This window comes from Callithrix jacchus, chromosome 5 (genome assembly GCF_049354715.1).
Source record: "Callithrix jacchus isolate 240 chromosome 5, calJac240_pri, whole genome shotgun sequence".
Taxonomy (NCBI): domain Eukaryota; kingdom Metazoa; phylum Chordata; class Mammalia; order Primates; family Cebidae; genus Callithrix; species Callithrix jacchus.
Genome location: NC_133506.1, coordinates 142300543 through 142312422, shown reverse-complemented (window position 1 = coordinate 142312422; position 11880 = coordinate 142300543). Strand labels below are relative to the sequence as shown.

At 41.7% G+C, this 11880-nt stretch overlaps 1 pseudogene; it reads left to right on the top strand.

The window, feature by feature from the left end:
• The first annotated feature begins 9815 nt into the window (after positions 1-9815).
• LOC100398122 (ATP-dependent RNA helicase DDX39A pseudogene) lies at positions 9816-11322 on the top strand (annotated as a pseudogene).
• The last annotated feature ends 558 nt before the right edge of the window (positions 11323-11880 follow it).

Below are 11880 nucleotides of genomic sequence, written 5' to 3'. Positions count from 1 at the left end.
AAGAACCTGCCGAATTGTTTGCCAGAGTGCCGGTCCCATTCTGCTTTCCCACCAGCAGTGTCTGTGTGACCCATTTTCTCTGCATCCTCACCAGTATTTGGCAATGTCACCATTTTTTATTTCAGACGTTTTAATAGGTGTGGAGTGGAAAGGCAAAGGAGCTAGCAGTGCTAAAGAAATTTTGAAAAAGAAAAAGAAAGCAAAAGGCATAAGGCTGCTTGGTTTGAAAATGTGTTATCCAGCAGCAGTAATCAAGACTGTGTGGTACTGGAGAGAGACACAGACTAATGGAACGGAGGAGAAACCTACATAGATGTGCCTGACGGTCTTCAACAAAGGTGCAGAAGCAATTCATTGGAGGAAAGACAGCCCTTCATCAAATGATGCTGGAACAATCAGTCACAGACCCAAACTTCACACTTCATACAAAACATTAGCTCTGACTACTCATTCCACTTCAAACTTTTAGAAAAAGAATAGGCCAAAGTCTTTGAGACCTAAAGCTAGGCAAAGAATTCTTTGAGGAAAAACTTACAAATTAGACTTTGTTAAAATTAAAAAGTTTTGCTTTGTGAAGAATCCTTTAAGAGGGTGAAAAGATAAGTTACAGATTCGGAGAAAAAATCTGCAGACTACAAATCTGACGAAGGACGTGTGTCTATAACATATAGAGAGATCTCAGACCTAAACAGCAAAAACAGAAATAATTCCATTAGAAAATAGTGAAGGCTGGGCATGGTGGCTCACCCTGTAATTCTAGAGCTTTGAGAGGCTGAGGCCGGAGAATCTCTTGAGACCTGGAGTTCGAGGCCATACCACAATTCCTGGCTAATTTTTGTACAGACAAGGGTCTTGTCGTGTGGCCCATTCTGGTCTCAAACTCCTGGGCTCAAGCAATCCACCTGTCTCGGACTCCCAAATGCCGGGATTACAGGTGTGAGACACTGTGCCTGGCCTGTTAGGCTTTAAAGAACATAAGACTTATAGAATTATCAAGGATTAGAGCAATTCAATTATAAATCAGCTTTGTCTGCCCCAGAGGGGTTAAACTTTTTCTTTGGAATTTTTAGAACATCCCATATCTAATATCCACTAATTGTTAATGCATTTCTGAAAAGGCATAGGATAGACTCTGTTTTATTGCTAACTGGTGTGTGGGCATAGACAAACACTCTCAGTTTCCAGATAATTCGAAATTTCAGCAGGTAAGGGTTTTACTTGCTGGGTGAAGCCTGTGAAAGCAGCCAACATCTGTTTGCCCAGCCCTGGAGAACCCAGTCAATCGCTGCCTGTGATGCTGGGGACAATGAGGCCCTGAGGCTGCCCTGGAGTGTTCCTGGAAATTGCAGAGGGTGTGCCAAAGTCACTCGATGCTTCCATGTCCCCTCACCCCTGAATGGAGTTAGAAGTGCCTGAGGAAAGAGCAACAGACGTGAAGGGAGCTTGCTGGGAGGTGGCCTTGTTAAGGGGGCCCAGCCAGCGCCGCTGAGGAGAAGGTGACAGGATCTCCAGGAAAAGGGCCAGTCACCTGTGCCCACCAAAGCCCTGGTGTTGAGGATGCCCTCAGAAGCTAGGGGTCACAGGGATGTGATTAAAATAACTTCCTGCCACTCACTGAAATTGCGGCACACCAGAAGAGAAAAATCAAGTTACATTATTTCAAAAAAATTTTTTTTAAATTTCTTCCAAACAAATGTTTATGCCCCAGACCTTGTGCTTATATATGGGGACTTCTACAGAACAACAGTAACACAAATCTGCACCATGAACTCATGTGAAAACTGGAGACAGGAATTCTGGAGCTCTGGCCAGGATTTGGTGAGAGAGTCGGTATAAAGAGAGGACAAGGCTCTTCTTGAGATTAAATCGGAATGGAGCTGGATTTGATGGTTTGTGGAATGCTTTTCATTTCCTGGTCAAGGCAAGACAGTTTATTTTGTTCTTGTTGTTGGTGCTGTTTTAAGGCCCTTATTTTGGATTCTGAGTTTCCCAGAGAAATGCGGATGCCTCTCCATAGCCAGAGGTGTGGTGCTATCCACCTTAGCTTAGTACACAGGACAAAGGGATTGCTTTTCCCCGTCCATCAATTTCTCACAATCTTTGTACCTGGAACACCTACAGAGACACTGCTTTGCAGAAAAGGTCTGGAAGGATAGAAAGTACTCCAGTATGAGGGAAACAACGGCTAAACCAATTAGAACACAGAATTCGAATTCTAAATTAGAATTAAGAGTTGAGAAAACACCAGATCTTATAATTTTGCGTTTAGGATCCTGAAACATTTCTGGATGGTGCAGAAGCTAAAGATGCCAATGAGAAGCTAGTAGATCACTAGGGGGCCACTATTTGTGCACCAAGGGGTCCTGAAGATGTGCCACCCCATTTCCCAGGTGTCTGGTGTCCAGTGGTAAACTACACATTGTAGCTTGTGTATCCTAATTGAGCTTGATTTTTATTGCATTTTAAATAAAGCAAGATGAAGGAGCATTCTTGGTCACTTGAGGCTTGGGCTTTCATAAACATGCAATTATGGACAATATTGTCCTTAGTCCAACTTTCATTATTTATCTTGATAATTCTATAGAGGTAACGAGTGTTTAGAAACATCATGGAATGAAATGTTGGCTGCTTAAAAGCAAGACTTCCCAAAATGTAACGTCATTTCAAAATCCCTTAATGGAGACTATAGCCGTACATTTCTCCAGTATAAGAGTACCCTTTACATTTCCTTATTTACCATAAATGAACTTCTAACAATGACCTTGCTACTCAACTTAATATTCTGCTTCAATTCTTGAGTCAATTGCTATCAGATAAAAACATTTTTATTGTCACACATCGATGAACTTATTGTTAAATTCTTGAATAAAAACAAGTTTTGTTTTTATTTTTCAACACAGCTCTTTTAAATCAGTAGTTGTGATAGCACTATTAGATGTTTAAAAGATCTCTGCATATGTTTCTCTTGCTAGAAAGCAGAATGTGTTTTTGAAAAATAGAAATAAATCCCTAATTTAAAGATAAAACCACTCAATTTAATGAGAGTTTAATCAAGGTGAAAAACCAGAAGATTGGATGTGTTGACTGACCCAAGAACAGAAAGCCAAGCACTGTATGTTCTCACTCATAGGTGGGTGTTGAACAACGAGAACACGTGGACTCAGGGAGAGGAGCATCACACACAGGGGACAGTTGCGGGGGTAGGGGAGAGACAATGAGAACATGTGGACTCAGGGAGAGGAGCATCACACACAGGGGACAGTTGGGGGGGCGTAGGGGAGAGACAATGAGAACATGTGGACTCAGGGAGAGGAGCATCACACACAGGGGACAGTTGCGGGGGTAGGGGAGAGACAATGAGAACATGTGGACTCAGGGAGAGGAGCATCACACACAGGGGACAGCTGCGGGGGTAGGGGAGAGACAATGAGAACATGTGGACTCAGGGAGAGGAGCATCACACACAGGGGACAGTTGGGGGCGTGGGGAGGGAGAGGAAGATGGGGAGGGATAACATGGGGAGGAATGCCAGATATAGTATGCACTTAAAGTAAAATAAATAAATTATTAAAAAAAAAAGAAAATAACTTTAAAAGGAATCAAAAATATTCCTTTACATAGTTAGTTTTAAAAGAGAGACTATAACTGATGTTAACAAGGTTTCCTACTTCTGAAATACAACTCATCCCATTGAACCTATATATGTCTACATTTTGTTGAACACACTTGATTTATTAAGTCCAGGCAGTCATAGAGTTGAGATACTGCAGCTTCCTTGGTCTTCCTTGCAGTAGTCAGTAAATGTAAAACACAAACAATGCTTCTGTTGGCTGGGATTCTTATGAAGGAAGAGCTTATGAAGACAACTGTATGTAACAAATGCATTGGTAACTTAATGAGACCAGAATGGAACAAGTTCAGAAGTGAACCTTCTTGAGAGGAAAAGCGGCTCAGGTTTGTGATAGGAGTCCCAATTAGTAATGTAAATGGAGAAGCTCAGTTAATTACAGTATATTAATGAAACTGTGAGGTAAGTAATCTTTAAATTTTGAACTGACTTTCTTGCATTATTATGAAAGAATGTGTCTTCTCCTTTCTTGTGTGTTTTCATAAGAACAGGTTTGGACTAATCCTGTCTAGAGAATCCACCTCCATCAGGAAAGCAAGGTTCTTTCTGTTGCTGAACATAGCAGATTTCTGACAATGACCCATTGTTCAAAACAGAAAGTATTTTCATAATAAACCAGCAAGAAGCATTCAAGATGTATCAACTTGTTCACATATAGCAGAACAAAATGATCTTGTATCAGGACTTCTGATGGCACGGTTACACATTTAAAATATCTGCATAGTGCTTACGCTATATTCACCTGTCTCATTATGTGCTGTAAACAATTTTTAACACAGTGATTTTCATTGTAAAAGCTGTGCACTTCATTTTCTAAGAGTACTGTAGGAATTAAATCAGTCTAAAAACCTATGACCCATGGATTATCCATAAAGTGCAATAGAGAGAAGCAGAGAAATTTGGACCTGTCCTTTCAATTAAAAGTCCAATTAATAGTCCAAATTACCATTTATAATTTCAGGGAAAATATAAAAAAGCATAAAAATTTATAAGAAAATCTAAATTTTATGTTTATAAAAAAATTTATTTTTTTATAAATATTTTTATGTTTATAAAATTTTAATTTTCTTGTAAATATAAAAAAGTTTTATATTTATAAAAAATATAAAAATTGTGTGCAATTTTTCAGGGACAGTTCCATTTAATGATCAGTAAGTACATCTATTTATTCAGCTCCTCTGTCATGTAATCCTTCATTCATAAGGTACTTTCTAAATCCTTTGAGAGGCAGTATTGAAGACAGTAGTGAGCAGGGTAGGCAAAACTGCCAGAGTGCGCTGAGTATTTTGGTGGAGGAAGCACAAGGAAGTGCCTTGTGCATTTCCACGGGAACTGATCAATGGAATTAAGCCAGTTCTGAAGGTCAGGGAGGGAGGTCTCTGAGGAAAACATGTTTAAGTATAAATGGATGAGATTGTTTCACATTTGAAATGGAATCACTTACGGAGTTTGTGTGAAATGTCTCGGTGTAAATCTGAAGATATTTATGTGACCAGAGTAATTTAACAATGGACCAGCCCACATCCCTCGAGGGCAGGGCCATGGCCCTGGGTCTTTGTGTTTCTGGCACCCAGCGCTCTGCCAAGAGTGTGGTGCACACACACTACATGCTATTGAAATAATTCATAAACAAAAGCAATGCCCAGTTTGTTGCTTTTGTGAATCATGCTAATTTAGGTAACACATATTTTCAATTATATATAAAGTTTTCAATCATTTGAATGTGACATGTTGGTAAGTAACTTTAATGTTAATTGTTAATGACCAAACAATAACTCATTAAAGAGGATGATTTTTGAAAAGTCATATTTAAAAAATTTTTTTGTACTGTTTTTGATTTACTGGATTTGTTGAAAGTTAACATGTCTGTAGACTGATTTGTCTTTTCTCAAAACTAAGTTAGGTTTTGATATAAGCAGTTTTACTATTAACATTGGGCAATGCTGGCCTAATCTAGGCAAATACAAATGGACCTGGTTTCTGGAATTGCCTGGACTCCATTTTAAATCTTAAAGTTCTTCCATATATATATATAATCCTTTTTTTGAATGTTATTTATTTTCATCATGATGCTTAATTCTTACTCAGAACTTGCTAAGCAGAAAAAAATTAAATTTTTTTAATGGAAAAGTCAAATATTTCCACTTTTTATGTTTTCTTCTTATGTTTCCACTTTTCTCTCCAATAGTACCATCTGCCTGGTTTATTCCTGTTCCCAGTGATACCCGCAGTGAAATTTCCATCCACCGTCTCTGTTGATTTATGCTCAGCTGTGTTTACTTCTGGGATTGCTGACTTTCTTGATATATCTGGGACTTGGGCTTATTACACTAACTCTAGGTTCTGGTTTCCTTCTTACAACATCTACTCCACACCTACTTTGAACTTTTCTTAAGATGAGAGCTTAAATGACTAAATATGCTTCTTTCCCACTGCAGATTTCGGGGTGGAAAAGAAGTGGTTACAGAGGAGGAAGAGTTCAAAATGTTCAAAAGTGTCCGACTGTTTTCAAAATTTGGAAGTGAGGACAAGCATTTTTCCTTAATTGAACTTCAGATAGATCAGTCACCCTAGCAGTGGCCAGCCTGGGGCATGTTCCCAGCAACCACTGGGCTACTTCTCCCCAAACCCTGATAGATACCTGACGTTTAAATGAGCTTCTGGATTGCAAACCCTGCAAATGAAATCACAGCGTGCCTGAGTGAAAAGGAGGATCTGCTCATGTGTAGCCAATGCTTGTTTGCAATGAAGGCCTGGGCTAGGCGTTTTACTAGTGGCCAACCACTCATTTTGCAACATATCACTGATGAAACTTGATCATGAAACTTTCTTTTCCAACCCAGCTGTTAATCAGCTTACATTCTGAAGGATAAGAATTGATCACTGTGCTAATTTTATCCTCCCTGGTATAACTGCAGATGCTATTCAAATTCACAGGCAACTGATTGTCCTACAATTTTACAGAGTTAATTGTCTCCAGAGAGGTCATCTACATATGTGGATATCATGGACAAGGTGCAAGTGATCACTGTTGAGACTCTTAGTCCAGGCCTTCATAGCAAGCAAGCATTTGCTACAGAGGAGCAGGTTGCCTTATGACTCAAGTGAATCCTGTGATTTATAAGAAAGATGACTTATTTAACTACAGAAGTCTTCATTTCAGGAATATTTACAATGTCTCCATGAGGTGGAAAAACTGCAGGTATTATCCCTATTTTACTGATCGAGGGAACTGAGGTATATGATTAAAGGACGTGGAAAAGTTACGTACAATGCAGCAGCAGCAGCAAAATTTTGACACTGGAAAAAGGTCCAAGTCTGCAGTTTTATTTTTGTTTAATTAGAGATGGAATGCCACACAGTAAATCTATCAGTTCCAAGTGCCAAATTAATAGATGTGTTAGTGTGGCATTGAATTTGTAAAATGAGAAGCAGGGAATTGAAAAAAAAAAGAATGATCACATATCTTCTTATAAATTCAATAAGGAGATGCAAGATGCAAGAAATAAATCACCTGAATGGAACAAGGGCCAGATGGTGAATACGCATTTGCACATGCGTGTGTATATCATCCTCTGACATGGAGACTTAGCATAAGGCAGCGCTGGGGTGCAGTGGGCCAGGAAATAAGGCTGGAAGTCCGGGGTGGGGTGGCTGCTGAGGTGGTGGCTATAGTGATGTTTTGTGAATAAAGGAGAAGGACCCAATATGTGAAATGTTGTAATTAGTAGCCTTCATCTTTTGATGTACCTCTAAGTACAGCTCTCCAAAACTGGAAGGAAAGAAGGAAGAGAGAGATACTAAGAATTTTTCTTCTCTTGGCATACTTGGGCAAGATGACACATTCCAGATACACCAAGAGCCATCTATGTTGATAGAGCAGCAGCTACTCGAACCCCACCTGTAGGACTGAAGCTGCTACTGACACAGCTGTTGACAAGTTACCTGTGAAATGGGATAAAATTTCAGGCTATCTATATATGCTTTTGGGTCTAAGTTTTCTTCCTTTATTCCATAAGTGGCAGTTTTAAAGTCTACCATTTGCCTGCGTCAATTTCAAGATGTAGCAATGAACAAGACACAGTCCTTCCTTCACTGAATGAATATACTTTCCAGTGTGAAATATTTGTAATATAACTTGATAAATGCTATGGTGGGCAAGCACAGCCTTCTGTAGAATCGCAGTTTAACTCAGAATTTGGGAAATGATGCCATAAGGAAAACCACTCAGAGAACGTCATGTCTGACCCACATCCCCATGCGGCTTCCGACTCTTCTTGCTGCCTTTGAAACATCAGAGCACTGTGGCACCCACTCTTTGGTTCTGTTCCCTTTTCTATCCTTATAACCTAAGGCTGAATGAAGACCGATTTCATTTTACATTGCATTCATGCACCAAACTCACATCTCAGCTCTGCTGTCACCCTTGATGTGGAGCTTCAGTTTCACCTGCTCACATCCTTTGCTGGAGCGTCTGCAGATCACCCAAATTGAGCCCGTGCCAAACTGACCTTTGGTTTTTTACTCACATTCTTGTTCCTCCTCTTGTATTCCCAAGTTCACACCATTTACAATGCTGCTCAGGCCAAAACTCGTAGAAAACAGAGTTTTACGTTTTCTCTTCTTATGTTTTAAACAGGTTGCTTCTCACTATGCCCATTAGTACCATCCTAATTCAGACACCCAGTCCCCTGAGTAAAATACCTTAATGGTCTCTTAAAGGTTTCCCTGTGTCTACTCAAGCCTCCTAAGTCAGATCCCCTGTATGGCAACCTGAATGCCATTTTATCTTGCAAATCAAATTATATCAACTTCTTGCACAAAACTTTCCAAAGCCTCCTCCCTACATTCATCTTAAATTCCCAAAGCCTTACAACCATGGTTGACACAGACAGCTCATCTCACTAGCCTCAGCCTCCACACTTGAGAGTTTACAAAACTCAAACAAAAAAAAATCTATGTTCTCATTTGCTCCTTCTAACAACTCTTAACTGTGGGTGTTATTATAACTTCACTTTGGAAAAACTGAAAAAAGACTCAGAAAGGTTAATTGATTTTCCTAAAATCACATAGTCAGTAAAATTGGGATACAATCTTAAAATGATGTCTGGGTATTTTAACTTCCAGCCAGAGTTCTCACTGTGTACCATGAAATACTCTTAACCCTAAAAAACAGTAACAGAACAGTAATAATACTGATTTAAGTTTTGCTAAGATTATAGTTCCAAACACTTAGAAACTCAAGATTCATTTCATACTTATTAGAACATAGAAAACAAACCTGGTTTGCCCACATTCACTTCCAATAGTATGATCTTATGGAAAGAAACATGTTTCTCCCCATTTCCATCGGGAGTCAGTTGCAACATCCACAGGGCATGGAGGCTTGGGAAGAGATTTGGCATAAACCTCTGCCTGCAGACATTTTTCTTTATAAAATCTCCCAAGGTCTCTGTGCAAATCTGTCAATAACTTCTCGTTTACCCTTTTGAAATCATCCATGCCATGATCCCATCCACTTCACTGGAGGAATTTACTGAGGCAGCCCCAAGCCTCCACAAATTGGTATCTCAGCAGGTTTGCTCAGAGTACCCATATCCACTAACTTCTGCAAAACAAAATCAAAAAGAGGGCAAGAAAATGCCATTCTTTCATCCCACACCTGATTGATGTTGAGGGTGTTTAAATGGATTCTCTTACAATGGTTGAGAGAGCTTCCTGGAGTGTTTAACTGCTCCAGACCAAAGCTGCCCATTCTGAACACCCTCAAAATATCCGTCAAGCTGAGAGCTGCAGGAGACTCGGGTGGGCCGGCTAAGCACGTGGGGACCCCTGGATGTTGTTGCCTTAGGGTTCAAGCTTTGTCCTCTAAGCCCTGCAGTGCTAGTAGCAAGATTCCATCTGCACCCTCTACTCATTGGTATGGCAATGACCTTGGGAATTGCATCCCCTCAATTCATAGCCAGAGTGGGAAGGCTTGCTGAATGGTTCCTGCTGAGAGGGTCTTCTTCCTGAGAACTCTCACCAGCTCCATCCCTGCCTAACTTCTCAGTTTGGTTGTGTGTATATTTTTTTTAATTAACTGGTAATTCTTATCCTAGATACAAACAATTAGCAACTGGATCCCCTTGCAGCATGCAGAGGAGAATGGGATACCAGGGTCCTGCCTCTCTCTGCTCTCAGCAACATGGCAGAACAGGATGTGGAAAATGAGCTTTTGGATTATGAAGAAGATGAAGAGCCTCAGGCTTCTCCAGAGAGCACTCCAGTTTCCCATAAGAAAGATGTCAAGGGAGCCTAAGTTTCCATCCAGAGCTCTGGTTTCTGGGACTCTCTGCTGAAGCTGGAGCACCTGAGACCTAGCATGAGTGCATTCCCCAGGCCACCATGGGTGTGTATGTCCTGTGCCAGGCCAACTCTGGGATGGGCAAGGCAGTGGTCTTTGTGCTGGCCACCATACAGCAGATCCAGCCTGTCAACTGGCAGGTGACAGTTCTGATCACGTGCCACACAAGGGAGCTGGCCTTCCAGATCAGCAAGGCCTACAAGTAAGCACTTCTTCAAGTAGATGCCCAGTGTCAAGGTGTCCGTATTCTTCGGAGGCCTCTTCATCAACAAGCATGAAGAATTGGTGAAGAACTGCCTCCATGTCATGGTGGGGACCCCAGGCCGGATCATGGCACTTGTGCAGAACAGGAGCCTCAACCTGAAGAATGTGAAGCACTTAGTGCTAGATGAGTGTGACAAGATGCTGGGGTAGCTGGATATGTGGCGGACATGCGGGAGGTCTCCCACCTGATGCTCCAGCAGAAGCAGAGAATCATGATCAGTGCCACCCTGAGCAAGAAGATCCGGGCTGAGCACAGGAAGTCCATGCAGTAACCCATGGAGGTGCTTGTGGATGAGACCAAGTGCACGCTGTATGCACTGCAGCAGTACTACCTCAAGCTCAAGGACGCTGAGAAGAACTGCAAGCTTTTCCATCTCCTGGGCATGCTGGAATTTAAGCATGTGGCAATCTTCAAGAAGCCACTACACCGCTGCATGTCCCCGACCCAGCTCCTCACGGAGCAGAATTTCCCAGCCATGGCCCAGGAGGAGTGCCTGCCATGCTGTCAGCAGTTCAAAGATTTCTAGTGGTGGATCCTGGTGGACATCAATCTGTTTGCAAGTCAGTTGCAATATCCACAGGGGAATAGAGGCTTGGGAAGAGATTTGGCATAAACCATTGGCTGCCGACATTTTTTTTTTTAATTTCCCACGGTCTCTTGCAAATCTGTCAATAACTTGTTTTCCACTCTTCTGTCATTATCCACACCATGATCCCATCCACTTCACTGGAGGAGTTTACTGAGGCAGCCCCAAGCCTATCTCAGCAGATTTGCTCAGAGTCCCCGTATTCACTTTCAATCCCTTCCTGACCATTGTAGGAATTGAATGAGTCAACATTGTCTTAACTGTGACATACCTGAAGACTCGGACACATGCCTCCACCCAGTGGCCTGTGCAGGTCACTTTGGCACCAAAGGCCTGACCATCACTTCTGTGTCTGAGGAGAACGATGCCAAAATCCTCAGTGACATCCAAGACCGGTTTGAAATGAATGTGAGCTTCTGGAGAAAACAGACATCTCCACATATGATGTGAGCAGAGTCCTGATGACCATGGGCCTCCACATTGAGATGGCAGCCTGAGCAGTCCTGCTGCCCGTGCGCGGCTTCCCATGCGCCAGGTGGGTGTCTCTTTTTTTTTTTTTTTTTTTTTTTCCGACAGAGTTTCGCTCGTTACCCAGGCTGGAGTGCAATGGCGCAATCTCGGCTCACTGCAACCTGCGCCTCCTGGGTTCAGGCAATTCTCCTGCCTCAGCCTACCGAGTAGCTGGGACTACAGGTGCGTGCCACCATGCCCAGCTAATTTTTGTATTTTTAGTAGAGATCGTGTTTCACCTTGTTGACCAGGATGATCTCGATCTCTCGACCTTGTGATCCACCCGCCTCGGCCTCCCAAAGTGCTGGGATTATAGGCGTGAGCCACCGCGCCGGGCCGGGTGTCTCTTTTTACTGTCCAAAAGCTGCTGATTTGTGTAAGAATATTATTATGGAACAAAAAGAAAACAGATATTTTATAGACATCTCCCCATTCCCTTTAGGATGTGAGGTTGTAGGGAGGTGAGGAAAGTTTGTTTTGATTGTGTGAAGAAAGAAGCCAACCTTTTCTGGTTTACTCGAATTTACAAGAATATTATATCATTT